Genomic DNA, 16,117 nt, shown 5'->3' on the forward strand with positions numbered 1-16,117 from the left:
AGGCTTGGCCCCTCGCGAGGGTCTTGTCTTGCCGATGCTGAAGATGGGCCGTACCAAGCCCTTGGTGGAGCCACGCCACGGGCCGCAGGCAGGCAAGTCTGGGTACCCTGGTTCCCAGAACGCCGACAGTCGGCTATCGTGCGGATGAACGTCGGCGCGTAGGTGGTTTAGAGCGTGGCACCGCCCCTCACCTTCTCGTCGTCCGCCGTGCTGGAAAGGAGACGGAGGTTGGGCCAAAGGCGGTTGTGGATGGAGGCAGCTTGCGGCACGTCCGCCGGCCGCCGCGATGCCTCTTGCAACGCACTCGCCCACGAGCCCACCTGGAGGTGTCGCCGCCCCACCACGCGGAAAAGGAAGTGTCGGGATAAACATAGGGTTCTTTTTGTAAAAATGAATCATTTTCTCATATCCACTTAAACAGGGACCGTGGGTTGAATTCTATAAAAGAGAGGGGCTTTTTTGCAAAATTATTGATCACCTACAACTAGAAGCAATAGTTGCTTTATTATTAGGGAAAGAAGAAGTATAGAACATTGGACCCTCGAAAGCTCCTCAAATCAGGCACAACTAAGTCTACAACATCTGATCAGCCCGAGGGGCGACTTGGACGGCGCCCAAGCCAAGCCACCGTCGCCACCTCTCCCCTCACCCCTGCTTCTCACCGTTGACAGAGAGAGCCGGCAGGCGAACCTGCTCGGCGCCCGAGGACGGCAGCGGCGAGGCTCTCGGTGTCCATGGCGTTCTGGGCGGCACCCTGGCCGGGGCTCGTGCTCATGGTCATCCTCTCTGCCCCCCTCCGCCCGGTTCCCTCCATCGACCCCTGGCTACTCTATCCTCGCTGCTGCAGATCTGGCGCCTCGGTGGCCGGAGGTGGTCCTGGTGGATCTAGCCGTGAGGGGCGCCATCCCCTGCTGTGGACTGCAACCTTGCTGCCGTGGGTGCTCGAATCCTCTCCGGACCCTTGTCCAGATCTAGAGGGGCTGGATTTGGAGCCCACCTGAGAGCTTCTCGATCGCAGTCCGGCAGGTGGCCGGCCGGCCGTCCGGGCTGGGGGCTATAGTGCGGTGCGTCGTGGTGGCTCTGCGTCGGGCTCCGGCATGGTGGGCGGGGTATGTGTCCCATGCCGGCTATTGCCTGTTGGCTTTACAGGGGCCAGTGGTCTTCTTGGGGCGACGAGCTTGCACTCTTCCTGGACGATGCAGTCACGTTGCAGTGCCTATGAAGGTTGTGGTGCTAGGGGAATATGCGTAAGGTCTTGGCCATTGCTGGCAACGACGACGTCTACAGACGCCGTGCTTCTCTCCGAAGGCGTTGCTTTCCACTCCTCCTCCCTAGGACATCCGAGGCCCTTCCTAAGCGGCTCCTTCGGTGGTGTCCTTGTGTTCCTCGAGTCCAAGGTTGTCGTAGGCCTTCTTGTCACCGACGATTTTCCTCAATGCATGCTTGGCCTCATTTAGACGGTGTTCTGTTTGGTGTGTGAGATCATCCCGTGAGCAGGAGATAGCTTGGATCGGCATCATGCTGACAGGATGCCGGAGGTATCCTTCAGCCAGTGTCCATGGAGTGTGATTGGTGGTTGCCAAGGTGGTATCTGGGGTTGGTTGGCAGGGCACCGGCATATGCCGTGCTTGACCTCGGTCAGGTCGCCGCCACTGCCATCCGTGAACACCATTCGCCTCCTTGGGGGCGTCGTCTATTTGGCCCCTCCTCCATCAAACTGACGGTTTCGTGATTCGCCTGACCCGTCGCTTGGGAGTTTGCCATTGTAGTGATGGCCTTCTTGGCGAGATGTGTCGAGACGCTCCGGGACGATTTGTGGTTCATTGTTAGGATCAAGCGAGCACCTTCAGTTCTGGTGCTTAACTTTGCTTGCTTTGTCCCTGTTCTTTGGCTCCCTGTGTAGATGTTTAAGCTTCTCTTGTAAGCTGGTATTCCCAGCAGGGTTGGTGTGTGTATGTGCCACATCTGTATCGGTTGTTGCGGCAAGTCTACAGCATGCCAAAGTTATTTAACAACATCCTCAACCTGCTGGAACTCCTGGTAGGCCGGTGCTGAAAGAGGAAGGGCAGAGAGGGTCGTACAATTAGCTTCCCAAGAGAACTCCAGGAGAGGCATATCCTTTTTTTAGTGCAAATGAAAGTAGACCATGTAGCAGAGGGAGGAATTGTCCCGCGGTGCTAGCGCTCCTTGGTCGCATTGACGGAGCTAGGAAAATTCTTAGTGTGTCGCATAAAAAAAATATCGACTTCACAAACGGAATGTGGGATCGACCAAAAGAGAAATATAAGTAGTTTAATAAAAAAATCCCAAAGTTCTGGGTGGGCCATGGCGCCATGCAGAACCACTGGTAGAAAAAAGCCCTTTAGTCCCGGTTCGCAACAGCCTTTAGTCCCGGCTGTGCAACCGGGACTAAATATGCGCGACTAAAGACCCCCCCTCTTTAGTCGCGCCACTTACGAACCGCGACTAAAGGCTTTAGTCCCGGTTCTCGTGGCTGACCGGGACTAAAGGCCCGTCCACGTGGCCGCCAGGGGTCCGTCATGGCGGAGGACCTTTAGTCCCGGTTCTCGTGGCTAACCGGGACTAAAGGCCTCGTCCGCAGGTTTAGGGTTTTAGCCCCCCTAAACCTGGTTTCTTTTTAATTTGTAGTGTTTTATTTCTTTTATATTTTATTTTGTGTTTTGTTTTAATTTTGATGAAGTTTCAGTACCCATATTCTACGATACTATATATACATGCATATGAAATTTCAAACAAGAAGAATTCAAGAGGAATATATAATATATATTCAATCTCGGGTGACCATATACAACTTCGAACAAGTTTCCATACACAATTAGGATGGAGGACCATATACAACTTCGAACAAGTTTCAATCTCGGGTATGCATATAAATGTCTGCGTCCTCGGTATAGTGTTGTCCTTTAGGATTGATGACTTCCCTCAAGAAAAATCCTGCTAATTCATCTTGAATTGGTCGGAAGCGAGCTTCTGGACTAAGCCTCCTCCGCAAGTTATCCGTCGCGTTCCGCACGCTATCCGATGCCTTCCGCTCAGAGGTTAGTCTCCGGATGTTCTCACAAACATAGTATCCACATAGATTGGTCCCCGGTGGCTGCTTATCCACATTAACTAACCTTCTGAAATCTAGCTCATGTTTGAATTCACCGACAATTTCTTCTGAGAACCGTCTCCAAACCCTACAGGGCAAAGAAAATTAAATGAACAAGGGAGTTATTAGTTACTTGATATTAGGAAATGAACGAAAGAGACCGATCGATATAGAGCTCAAATGATTGAAAATAATTACTTTTGCAGCATTTTTCTCATGTCGGCCCAACGCTTTGGATCCGAATCCATAGAGTCCATGATTAGAACTCTGGAGGTGTGAAGTTCAATATTTAGCAGAATCCAGTGGAACCTGCGGACACGTTACATGCACAGTCATGCATAACTCATCGATTAGACATACCATGCATGGAGTAAACAAAAGAGAATGGGCACAAGAGAGAAACACTCACCCAAAATGGTAAGGAAATAGAATATGACTTTTGAGTTGATGCTTTCTAAGAAACTTGTACAAGTCTTTCTCCACGTCTTCGGGGTGATATTGTAACACATGTCCATTAACGATATGTGGGTCAATGAACCCAACATCATGGATGTTTCTTATTTTGCATTCCCAAATCTTTAATCTGCATAATAGCGTACGCAACAATATAGTTAGGACAATATATATATATATATATATATATATATATATATATATATATATATATATATATATATATATATAGTGCAGGCAATGAAGAACGAGATGAGGTAGAAATAAATCACTTACAGAACGTAGCAACTCAGCATAGATTTGTCGAGGTCGCGCAGATTGAACAGCTGGAACAATTCACTCATATGAACTTGTACAGAGTACCGTTTGGTGTGATGCTCCTCTGTAACATCCGCATAAATATATTCTTTGTCGGCCCATGTTATGAATTGCTTGTACCAACGTAGCAGATTTCGCATTTGTGGCGGTAGACTCTTCTCCCGCGCAGGCTCGACGAGAGGCCCATTCCGCACATATTGTAATGCTATCTCACATACTGGCGCATCCTCAAGGCCTAAGAAGGCACGAAGAGTCAAACCCATCTCGGACGCTTGTTTCATGGCACTCGCTACAGTCAATCCAAGTGCTGCCGCAGCTGCTATGATCTCGGGGTCCTCTTCCGGACCGGCTTTCACTATGAGCGGGGGGATCGATTGTTTCTTCTGCATCCCGAGCTGGTCAACTTGTTTCCCGCTTTTTTTACTTTCTTCTTTCTCCTCCTTCAATATTTTTGCTTGCCTACGAAGTTCATGTCCATAGTCGTCAGGCATATTCAGCTCGGCTTGGGACGGTGTCGTCAAAAAATCCTTAGCCCACTTCTTTTGCTTCTCAGTGAATACTTGCTTGGGCTCAGGCTCTTTTATCGCCTTCATATCCGCCTTCCATTTCTCATAATCAGCAGACGCGGCCAATTTGGTTTCAGCTTCACTAAGTTCCCCAGGCCTTGGGAGGAGAGGCTTCAGTGATGGCTCCGGTACCCTTGTGGTCTTAGGTACATAAGGGTCCGGGTTAATAGTCCAGGAGCGGGTTTCCTTGCTGTCCGCCTGCTTCTGCTTCTTCGCCGGAGGTGGATTGGGGGGCGTCGTACCCGCCGGAGGAGGATTGGGGGGCGTCGTACCCGCCGGAGGTTGTGGATCGGGGGACGGCGTCGAATGGCGTGAAGGAGGTGTAGGTGAACCACCACGACCACCACCACCGCCACCACCGCCACCACCACCACCACCACCATCGGAGGGGGGTGGACTTGCTAGCCTTGGTGCCTCGCCTGGAAACACTATGTACTTCTTTTTCCATAGAATGAACTGGCGCTTGACATCTCCAAGTCTGCTCTCCCCTTCGGGTGTAGGTTTGTCAATCTCCAGGTCCTCAAACCCTTGGACTATGTCTTCCACCGTGACACGAGCATAGCCATATGCAATGGGGTTGTTGTGGTGGAGTGCTCCAGGTGTACAGGGTAAAGCACTGCCGCTAGCTACCTTCGTGGAAACGTTCCCCACGGGATAATGCAGATCACATTCTTTCATCTCCTTTACATCATCCACGGGGTAGTGAGGCTCCGGTGCACGAATCTCGATCATCGGTGCACTAGCACCAGGCGGGGCATCCGTGGAAGCCACGCTGCTTCTCCGCTGCTGGCTTCCGCGATCCGCTTCATGATCTTCATGCGGCCCTGCAGCCGATTTTTCTTTTACTAGTTCATGCACGGTCTGCTTCAACTCATGGAGTTCCGATGCAAACTTCGTCATAAGATCTGCATCCCGGTCCGTCTTTCTCTTACGGCTTCTGTAACAGTACGGGTCATTGTCCTGGGAAAACCCTACTTTCCACGGAACTTTGCCTTTGCCTCGTACACGTCCTCCGTGTTCATCATTCCCGAGGGCTATTGTCAATGCGTCTTTCTCTCTGTTGAACTTGATCAAGCCCTCTTGAGCTTGGGTCATTGCGTCAATAAGGGCTTGGGTGGGAGCAAACTGTCTCTGCCGGTGAACACACACCCCTGTCTCCGGGTCTAGCGATCCCCCATGCCCGTACCACCAGCTTTTGGCCCTTGGGTCCCATCCCTCTGTACCTAGAGGGATTCCTCGCACCCTCAGGTCCTCCTCCATCTTCTGCCACCTAGGCTCCGAAAGGCGGTATCCTCCTGGCCCCATAATATGATGGAACTTTTTCTTACTCGCATTATCCTTATTTTTTTTTGATATTTCCTTGAAATGCTCCGATTGCTTTTGCCTCACAAATTCTGGCCAATCATCTTTCAGTTTCTCATGTTGTCCATTGAAATCCGGAGTCTTGCCCTTGTTGACATAGTCACGGGTTAAATTTTTCTTGAAGTTCCGGAATGCTTCGCCCATCTTCTGAAGAGCGAACTCTTTAACTAGCCTCCTCCTCTGACGTCCACCCGGAACCTCGTTACCGAATTCATCGACTTTGTTGTATTCCGGAGGTAGAATGAAATGTTCCATAAGCTTTCTCCAGCAATCCTTTTTCGTTCTCTTGTCGACAAAACTGAAACCAATACGTGCCTTCTTTGGCTCCTTCCATTCCTGGACGGTGATCGGGACGTTGTCTCTAACAACGACTCCGCATTGGTTGATAAACTTTGAGGTGTGCTGTAGGGGCTTGCCGGTTTCACTGACAAACTCAATGGCATATGTTTCTCCTGTTTTCATCGCCTTGGATTTGCCACGCTTTGTCGTACTCGATCCGGAGGGCTAAAAAAAGAAAGAGAGTCGCGCGCGTTAATACATATGTATTCACATTTCAATAAGTTTGTATCACGAGAGGCTCAATGTATATATACCTCGCCGGAGGTGGTTGCTACTTGCAATTCGAGATCGTCGTTTGTTGACGGTTGACCTCCGTCGACAATGTCCGTTCCTTCACCTTCTTGATCATCGACAATCTCTGTTCCACCTTCAAGGTTCAGAAAAGAAGAGACTACATCCTCTTCTTGCTCATATTCTGAGCCCGGCACATAAGGAATCTCGTTGTTGATGATGCCCATTAGATAACGTTCAGCCTCCGGATCCCTAAGCGGCTCGGCTCTATCGTCCGCCATATTTCACTCCTGCATGTAGTAAAAATTCTTTAAGTATAAAGAAATTAAAAAATAAGATTAAGGGGACATACAGGAGGAGGAATTAAAAAATAAGATTCTTTAAGTAAAAATTCTTCTTCTTCCTTTCTTCTTCCTCTTTCTTCTTTCTTTCTTCTTCTTCCTTTTTCTTTTTCTTTCTTTCTTCTTCTTCCTTTCTTCTTTCTTTCTTCTTCTTCCTTTTTCTTTCTTCTTTCTTTTGGTTTTCATTTGGTTTTCATTTTTTTCTTCTTCCTTTTTCTTTCTTCTTTTTTTCTTCTTCCTTTTTCTTTCTTCTTTCTTTCTTCTTTCTTTTTTCTTCTTCCTTTTCTTCTTTCTTTCTTCTTTCTTTTTTCTTCTTCCTTTGTTTTTCTTCTTCTTTTTTTCTTCTTCCTTTGTTTTTCTTCTTCCTTTGTTTTTCTTCTTCCTTTTTTTCTTCCTCCTTTGTTTTTCTTCTTTCTTTTTTTCTTTCTTCCTTTTTTTTCTTCTTCCTTTGTTTTTCTTCTTCCTTTGTTTTTCTTCTTCCTTTTTTTTCTTCCTCCTTTGTTTTTCTTCTTCCTTTTTTTTCTTCCTTTGTTTTTCTTCTTCCTTTTTTTTTCTTCCTCCTTTGTTTTTCTTCTTCCTTTTTTTTCTTCTTCCTTTTTTTCTTCCTCCTTTGTTTTCTTCTTTCTTTTTTCTTCTTCCTTTTTTTTCTTCTTTCTTTTTTTCTTCTTCCTTTTTTTCTTCTTTCTTTTTTTCTTCTTCCTTTGTTTTCTTCTGTTTTTCTTCCTTTTTCCTTTTCTTCTGTTTGTTTTTCTTCTGTTTTCTTTTGTTTTCTTTTTTCTTTCTTTTTCCTTTTTCTTTTTTCTTGTGTTTTCCTTTTTTTGTTTTTTTCTTCTGTTTGTTTTTTTGTTTTCTTTTGTTTTTTCTTCTTCCTTTGTTTTTCTTCTGTTTTTTTGTTTTCTTTTGTTTTTTCTTCAGTTTGTTTTTCTTTTGTTTTCCTTTTTTTTCTTCTTTCTTCTTCTTCCTTCTTCCTTTTTCTTTCTTCTTCTTCTTCCTTTTTCTTCTTCCTTCTTCTTCTTCTGCCGGCGCGCGGAGGACGGCAGGCAGGGCCAGCGGGCGGCGGGCGGCAGGGCGTCGGGCCGCGGGCAAGGGCAGGGCACGGGCGGCGGCGGCGCTCACTGGGGACGGGGCGGCGGCGCGCAGGGCTTCGGCGTCGGCGTCGGGGCAGGGCTTCGGCGTCGGCGTCGGCGACGATCGGCGTCGGGGCAGGGCTTCGGCGTCGAGAGAGAGGAGAATGGGAAGTGGCGAAACTGCTAAGTGCAGTATTTATAGACGGACCTTTAGTCGCGGTTGGCCACACCAACCGCGACTAAAGGGTACCTTTAGTCGCGGTCCGCCTCCCCAACCGGGACTAAAGGGTTTTGGCGCCGCCTACGTTCCCGCGCAGAAAGACCCTTTAGTCGCGGTTGGGGACAACAACCGCGACTAAAGGGTAACCTTTAGTCGCGGTCCGCCTCCCCAACCGCGACTAAAGGCGTTGTGCTGGAACTGGCGCGGTGCGGTGGGATGTTTAGTCCCACCTCGCTAGCCGAGAGGCTTCAACAGTGGTTTATAAGCGCGGCTGCGCTCACCACTTCGAGCTCCTCTCAAATGCAGGCTTACGGGCCTATTCTGTCACTATGTGCTTGTGGGCCTACTGGGCCTTCTGCGGGCCTGAATCCTGGCCCATTGATGGGTTTCTAGTCGTATTCAGGCCGTGCTGGCCCAGTAGGAGGCATATTTTTTATTTTGTTTGTACTTATATATTTTATTAAAGTTTATATTATTTTGTTTCTAATTCATTTTAAAATCTTAAAAATACAATTATATATCAAAAAAATCAGAAAATAAAACTAATTCATTTTAAATTCTTGTTTTTCTTCTGTTTTTTCTTCCTTTTTTCTTCTGTTTGTTTCTTCCTTTTTCTTGTTTTTCTTCTTTTTTTTCTTCCTTTTTTCCTTTTTCCTTTTTTCTTCTGTTTTTTTCTTATGTTTTTCTTCTGTTTGTTTTTTTCTTCTGTTTTTCCTTTTTTCTTCTGTTTTTTTCTTCTGTTTTTTTCTTCCTTTTTCCTTCTTTCTTCTTCTTCCTTTTTCCTTTTAAAATCAGAAAAATAAAACTAATTCATTTTAAAATCTTAAAAATACAATTATATATCAAAAAAATCAGAAAAATAAAACTAATTCATTTTAAAATCCCTTGAAGGTTTGACAAAAGGTTTGATACATCATTCAGTTCATCGACCAAATACAAAGTTTGGTACAATAAATTATTACACATCAATTCTTCCCTTGTGTCCCTGCTTGCTTACGATTGTGCCGTATCCATGGAGCATCCTCATCATTTAACTTAATGCTTGGGTCAGTGTTCACTTTGAAGGGCGGAATTTCACCAAACATATTATAATCTTCTGACATGTCTGTCTTGTCCTCCACTCCCACGATGTTTCTTTTCCCTGAAAGAACAATGTGGCGCTTTGGATCATCGCATGATGTACTGATCGTTTTCTTATCTTTCCGTTTCCTCGGTTTGCTACTCATGTCCTTCAAATAAAAAACCTGAGCGACATCTTTGGCAAGGACGAATGGTTCGTCAAGGTAACCAAGATTGTTGAAATCCACCATTGTCATTCCGTATTGCTCGTCCACCTTTACCCCACCTCCTGTTAGCTTGAACCATTTGCACCGGAACAAAGGGACCTTAAAGGAGGGTCCATAGTCAAGTTCCCATATCTCCTCTATGTAACCATAATATGTGACCTTTCGCCCATTCTCGGTTGCTGCATCAAAGCGGACACCACTGTTTTGGTTGGTGCTCTTTTTATCTTGGGCGATGGTGTAAAATGTATTCCCATTTATCTCGTACCCTTGGAAAATCGTTATAGTCGAAGATGGTTTCTTGGCCAACATGTACAGCTGATCTCCAACATCATTGTCATTCATTAAATGTTTTCGCAACCAACTGCCGAAAGTCTCCATGTGGGCCTTTCTAATCCAGGATTCAGGCTTCCCCGGGTTGTCCGAGCGTAAAATATTCTTGTGTTGCTCGAAGTACGGAGCCACCAAAGCTGGAATTTTGCAGAACTGTGTGGTGTGCTTCAGTCATAGAATGACCGTCCATACATATCGTGGATTTCCTTCCGATCTTGCCTTTTCCACTTAGTCTCCCCTCGTGCCGCGATTGAGGAATACCAATCGGCTTAAGGTCAGGAACATAGTCAATACAGAACTCAATTACCTCCTCATTTCCATAGCCCTTGACGATGCTTCCTTCTGGCCTAGCACGGTTACGAACATATTTCTTTAATACTCCCATGAACCTCTCAAAGGGGAACATATTGTGTAGAAATACAGGACCGAGAATGGAAATCTCTTCGACTAGGTGGAGCAGGAGGTGCGTCATAATATCGAAGAAGGATGGTGGGAACACCAACTCGAAACTGACAAGGCATTGGACCACATCGTTCTGTAACCGTGGTAGATCTTCTGGATTGATTACCTTCTGAGAGATTGCATTGAGGAATGCACATAGCTTCACAATGGCTACTCGAACATTTTCCGGTAGGAGCCCCCTCAAAGCAATCGGAAGCAATTGCGTCATAATCACGTGGCAGTCGTGAGACTTCAGGTTTTGGAACTTTTTCTCCGCCATGTTTATTATTCCCTTTATATTCGACGAGAAGCCAGACGGAACCTTCATACTGCTCAGGCATTCAAAAAAAATGACCTTCTCTTCTTTGGTAAGAGCGTAGCTGGCACGACCTCCATTCCGGATGCCGGTCATCTGGGTCTTTCAAAAGTTGCTGGTCCTGCCGTGCTTCCTTTGTATCATTTGTCTTCCCATACACGCCCAAGAAGCTTAGCAGGTTCACGCAAATATTCTTCGTAACATGCATCACGTCGATTGCAGAGCGGACATCTAGGACTTTCCAATATTCTAGCTCCCAAAATATAGATTTCTTCTTCCACATGGGTGCGTGCCCGTCAACTCCCCGCGGAACTGATTGTCCGCCAGGACCCTTTCCAAAGATGACTTTCAAATCCTTGACCATATCAAATATCTCAGCACCAGTACGTTCCGCAGGCTTCGGCCGGTGATCTGCCTTGCCGTTGAAATGCTTGCCTTTCTTTCTTACGTTATGATTTCGGGGAAGAAATCGACGATGACCCAGGTACACGTTCTTCTTACAATTAACCAAACGTACACTTTCAGTCTCATGTAAGCAGTGCGTGCATGCATTGTATCCCTTATTTGTCTGTCCCGAAAGGTTACTGAGAGCAGGCCAATCGTTGATGGTTACAAAAAGCAACGCTCGTAGGTCAAATTCCTCTCCTTTGTGCTCATCCCAGACACGTACACCAGGTCTGGCCCACAACTGTAAAAGTTCATCAACTAATGGCCTTAGGTACACATCGATGTCGTTCCCGGGTTGCTTTGGACCTTGGATGAGCACTGGCATCATAATGAACTTCCGCTTCATGCACAACCAAGGAGGAAGGTTGTAGATGCATAGAGTCACGGGCCAGGTGCTATGGCTGGAGCTCTGCTCGCCAAAAGGATTCATGCCATCAGTACTTAGACCAAATCTTATGTTCCTTGCGTCAGCTGCAAAATCTTTGAACACTCTGTCGATCTTTCTCCATTGCGTTCCATCAGCGGGGTGTCTCAACTCCCCGTCGGACTTACGGTCCTCTTTGTGCCATCGCAACGACTTGGCATGCTTTTTGTTCATGAACAGACGTTTCAACCGTGGTATTATAGGAGCATACCACATCACCTTGGCGGGAACCCTCTTCCTGGGTTTCTCGCCCTCAACATCGTCACCAGGGTCATCGCCTCTGATCTTATAACGCAATGCAGTGCATACAGGGCATTCATTCAAATTCTCGTATTCACCGCGGTAGAGGATACAGTCGTTAATGCATGCATGTATCTTCAGAACCTCTAAACCTAGAGGGCAGACAACCTTCTTTGCTTCGTACGTACTGGCGGGCAACTCGTTATTCTTCGGAAACATATTCTTCAACATTTTCAGCAAATTTTCAAATGATGAGTCACCTACACCTTCCTGTGCCTTCCATTTTAGCAAATCCAGTGTGCAGCCTAGCTTTTTCAGACTATTATCGCATCCTGGATACAACGACTTTTTGTGATCCTCTAACATGCGATCCAAATTCTCCCTATCCTTGTCAGTTTCGCAGCGTCTCCGTGCATCAGCAATGGTCCGACCAAGATCATCAGCGGGCTCATCATGTGCCTCTTCTTCACCTTCACCTAACCCTTCCCCACCTTCAGCATCATCCTCCATGAAAGTATCACCGAAATGATCATGATAGTTGTCATCGATATCATCCCCTTCTTCATCTTCTTCCATTCTAACCCCTCTTTCTCCATGCTTGGTCCAACAATTATAGCTTCGCATGAAACCGCGCCGAAGCAGGTGCATGTGAACCTCTCTTGAGGAGGAGTAACCCTTCTGATTCTTACAGACAGCACATGGACAGATAATAAAACCTCGCTGCTTGTTCGCATTTGCCACTACGAGGAAATCTTTCAAACCCGTAGTGAACTCGCCGGAGAGTCGGGGACCGTACATCCATTGCCGATTCATCTGCATTATTATTATATAAAGTATATAATTAACCATCATGCATTTGTTAAACTAACTAGCTAAAAATAATACAAATTAAACAATGAACTACACACATGCATATTTTATCAATGACACATGAAATGTTCAAGTTGCTAACCGCGATCGCGGAGGAAAAATAAATGAGAAAGCTCAAGTGTGGCTCGGACACTTCATATCATGTTTGTTTCAGGCTCTCGGGCATTTCATCGAACACCTTGTGTGCATAGGAGGAACCAAAAGCAAACCCACCACCCCCTTCTGAAAATTGTGAAGTGAGCTGAGTGAAGTGAAGTGAGCTGAGTCCTATATATAGGGATGGGCCTTTAGTCCCGGTTGGCCTGGCCAACCGCGACTAAAGGAGCCCCTCCCGTCCGCCAGCTGGATGGGCCTTTAGCCCCGGTTGGCCTGGCCAACCGCGACTGAAGGCCTTCGGGGACCTTTAGTCCCGGTTGGCCAGGCCAACCGGGACTAAAGCCTCTCCCGTCCGCCAGTTGTCGACCGAGCGCGCTGGGCCCAGATAGTTGGTCGCGGGTCTCCTCCCGAACCGCGACTAAAGGCCCCTTTTGTCGCGGTTCGATTGTTTTGGGGACTAATGGGGGCGTATGGAAGCCTCTTTTTCTACTAGTGAACACCTGCTGGGTCTGCCCCTGCCTGGTCGTGGGAACAAGAGAGAAAGTTGTATTCTCCGTTTTTTTGTTGTTGCAATTCTCACTGCACCATTCTAAAAAAGAAACTAACAATTGTATTGTGATTATTGAAACACTCTGGCAAGCAGATGGCTGCAATGGCCGCGCTGTGTGTACAGTACGAGCCGCACTTCCGGCCAAAAATGAGCATCGTCATCAAGGCTCTGGAGCGTTGCTGATCAGCAGCTCAAGCAATATTTCCGGCGCTGCTGAAGCATCTAGAGTGTGAGGCATGCATGTGATGTGGGAAGACGGAATCATGAATTCAAAGATGTTGTAGTGTAATTTTCCATGCGTGTCTGTGGCATAGATTGTACTAGTACAGTATATAGCAAAGCGTACAACATCATGAAATTTCCCAATTCCCAACCATGCACGCGGTGTTGAATGCATGATGTGCTTCTCTTCTCTTCTTTCTGGAGGGAGAGACGATGGCTATAATATGCCTCCATTTCGGTTGCAGCTTGCGACGGCGTGGCTGCATTATGTATATGCCTGGTCCTACTTGGGAGTGCATCCCTTCGTTTTGAATCCATCCATTTTCCATGTATATCTCTTAATTGTTTCTCGATTGCCAGATTATTTAGGGCGCATCTCTCTCTAGTGCACTGCCGCTACTACTATCTGTCATCAAGAAACAACCGAAATGTTGTTGCAGTTGTGTTAACATCCTGCTGGTAGTTCACTTAATCAGAGGAATTACAAGCTCATCTGGATGTTGGATTACAGTACGTATAGGGGCAGCAAGGAAAAGAGGATCAGGAGAGGAGCTTATACATGGTTAAGGTGGTTCCGTTGCACATCAAACTAGAGAGGATTACATGGACTGGTAGCTACTTAAGATACAACAGCAACGGCAAGAACATGGATTAAGAGGAGAGCCTGAGGTGGAAGAGAGAAGGGAGCCAGGAGTGGAGCCGATGCCACGTAAGAGCATCTATAGCCGGGCGCCTCAAACGCCCGAGCTGATCGGCACCCCTCATATTCAGGCTAAATATGGGCGGATATGGGGAGGCCGAGTCGCGTCCGCCATGTCGGACCGACGGCCGGGTCTCACACGGAATCACCCAGAAACACCCAACAGCCCGACGGGCGTCTACTCCGGCGGGGGTGTGATGGCCGCGTGCCGCCGCTCTGGCTCACCGCCCGAGGCCAAAGTACGGCTATTTAAGCCGGTCGGCACCCCGACCCTAGCCACAACCTCTTCCTCCATCTTCGTGCCGCTAACTAGAGCACGTTGCTCTCCATCTCCACCTCCCTCTTCCCTCGCCGTCCGACATAGCCCGGCAGAAGAAGACCACCTATGCTATGGTAACGTTGAAGCGCCGCTTCCATACCGAGGAGAAAATCCAGGCAAGGCGCCCCGCCTGTATCGCAGCTAGCCTACCTACGGACTCGCCGAAGATGAAGGAGGAAGAGCAACAGTAGCAGTCGGTTCCAATGAAGGTGGCGGATCCGGAGGAGGACGAGGTGGAGCAGCCGAAGGATGAGTTAGCGCCGGCTGTAAGCTTCGGCATGGAAGACGCGGAGACAGAGTTCGCGATTTCCTAAGTGGCGGAGCAGCAGGCCATTTTGGAGCCCATCCAGGATGAGGCCTATGTCGAGGCCAACCGACAGTTCATCTGGCAGGAACGGGTGGCGACTGACGCGCTTTTCACCGAATTTGGCATGGAGGCGGAGGCCGTTGCGGAGCAGGCACAGTTGCGGCTGCCGCCCATGTATCCGGAGCCTGGCATGGAGATAGTGGACATCTCCGGTGAGGACTAGGGTAGTATAGGTTATTTGTTCTATGTAGTATGTTCCTCGTTTGCTTGGTATGGATTTAAGGTTTAAAAAAATGAGGTATCCTGTTGCAAATGAGCAAATTTGAGATGTGATAGGTCACTGTTCGTGGGTGTTTGAGGGTCTGGATTTGCCGCCATCATTCCTGGATTTATTTTTCCTTTTTTTTTTTGAGAAAAATCCATTCCGGGATGAACTGATTCTCCTCTTCGCCACATCGCGGTGAGTGGGGGTATTTTTGGATCCGTTAGAAGATCTCTCGTTCGATGCTTGTTCCCAAGGGATTGCCAATCTGAAAGCTGCTGTCCAAGTAGGAGGATGCTTTTTCCCTTGAATGCTATCCAGCTGAGAGCTCGTCGCCGGCGTGTGCCGGGGGCACATAGATAAGCAATCTCTGGTCGATTAAAAAAACTCTGCTGGCCTGAGCCGGCCGCTGCCGACCAAGTCGTCACACCCTGTTGTGCTATTCCTCTTTGTTGGACTCTCCGCCTTGTCCTCCGGACCTGCATTGCAAACAAATGAGTGATAGGCATAGAGCGGAAGAACCATCTACGCTCCGATAAGCAGAGCTAGCCTGTCAATCGCAGGCTGTGAGAAAACCACGCGCCGCATACTACGGAGGAAGGAATTAACAGGTAACCCCTGCTTGAGCTTGACTAATGACATATTCAGTTTCATGGGATTATCATGTACTGTATCTTTGTTTTCCGTAGCTGTTTTTCACCATGGTTCTGCACAAAGTATTTTGGGGATACTTAGAATGAATCTTGCCTTGTAGACTAGTAGGATAATAAGTATGTTTCGAGGGGTATGGCTTCCGGAATCAGGAACATTTATGTGTTCTTGCATCAAGCTTAGCACTCATACTGGGTCCTACTTGTTAGGATATGCAGATTTCATTGGTATCAATATTTTCTGTATGGACTATATCCAGAGTATATTTTGCACTCTCTTTTTGTAAAATGAACCTTTTTTTGAAAAGGAGGCTTACCCCGGCCTCTGCATCTGAGCGATGCATGCAGTCATTTTATTAATTATTCACAAAGACCTTACAAAGTAGTACATCAGTTTGTCCGAAGCCACCATCTTAGCAACAACTGTCGCTATTCCTAACCACTTGATGAAGGGGTGCCGATAGTCCGAGCCTAATACCAAACAGACATCGCACCAAAGCCTAACATCTAAAGCCGGAGGCCCCAACCGAGCCACATACTTGGTTTGGGGTACAAATCGGTCCGACACACTCTCATGTGTTCCACCAGTCCATTTTCAGAGCAGGAACTAATACACCGCCCTTGTCAGGCCTCTCCGTCATCGACGTC

Source organism: Triticum aestivum, chromosome 6D (assembly GCF_018294505.1).
Source record: "Triticum aestivum cultivar Chinese Spring chromosome 6D, IWGSC CS RefSeq v2.1, whole genome shotgun sequence".
In the NCBI taxonomy this organism is placed as follows: Eukaryota; Viridiplantae; Streptophyta; class Magnoliopsida; order Poales; family Poaceae; genus Triticum; species Triticum aestivum.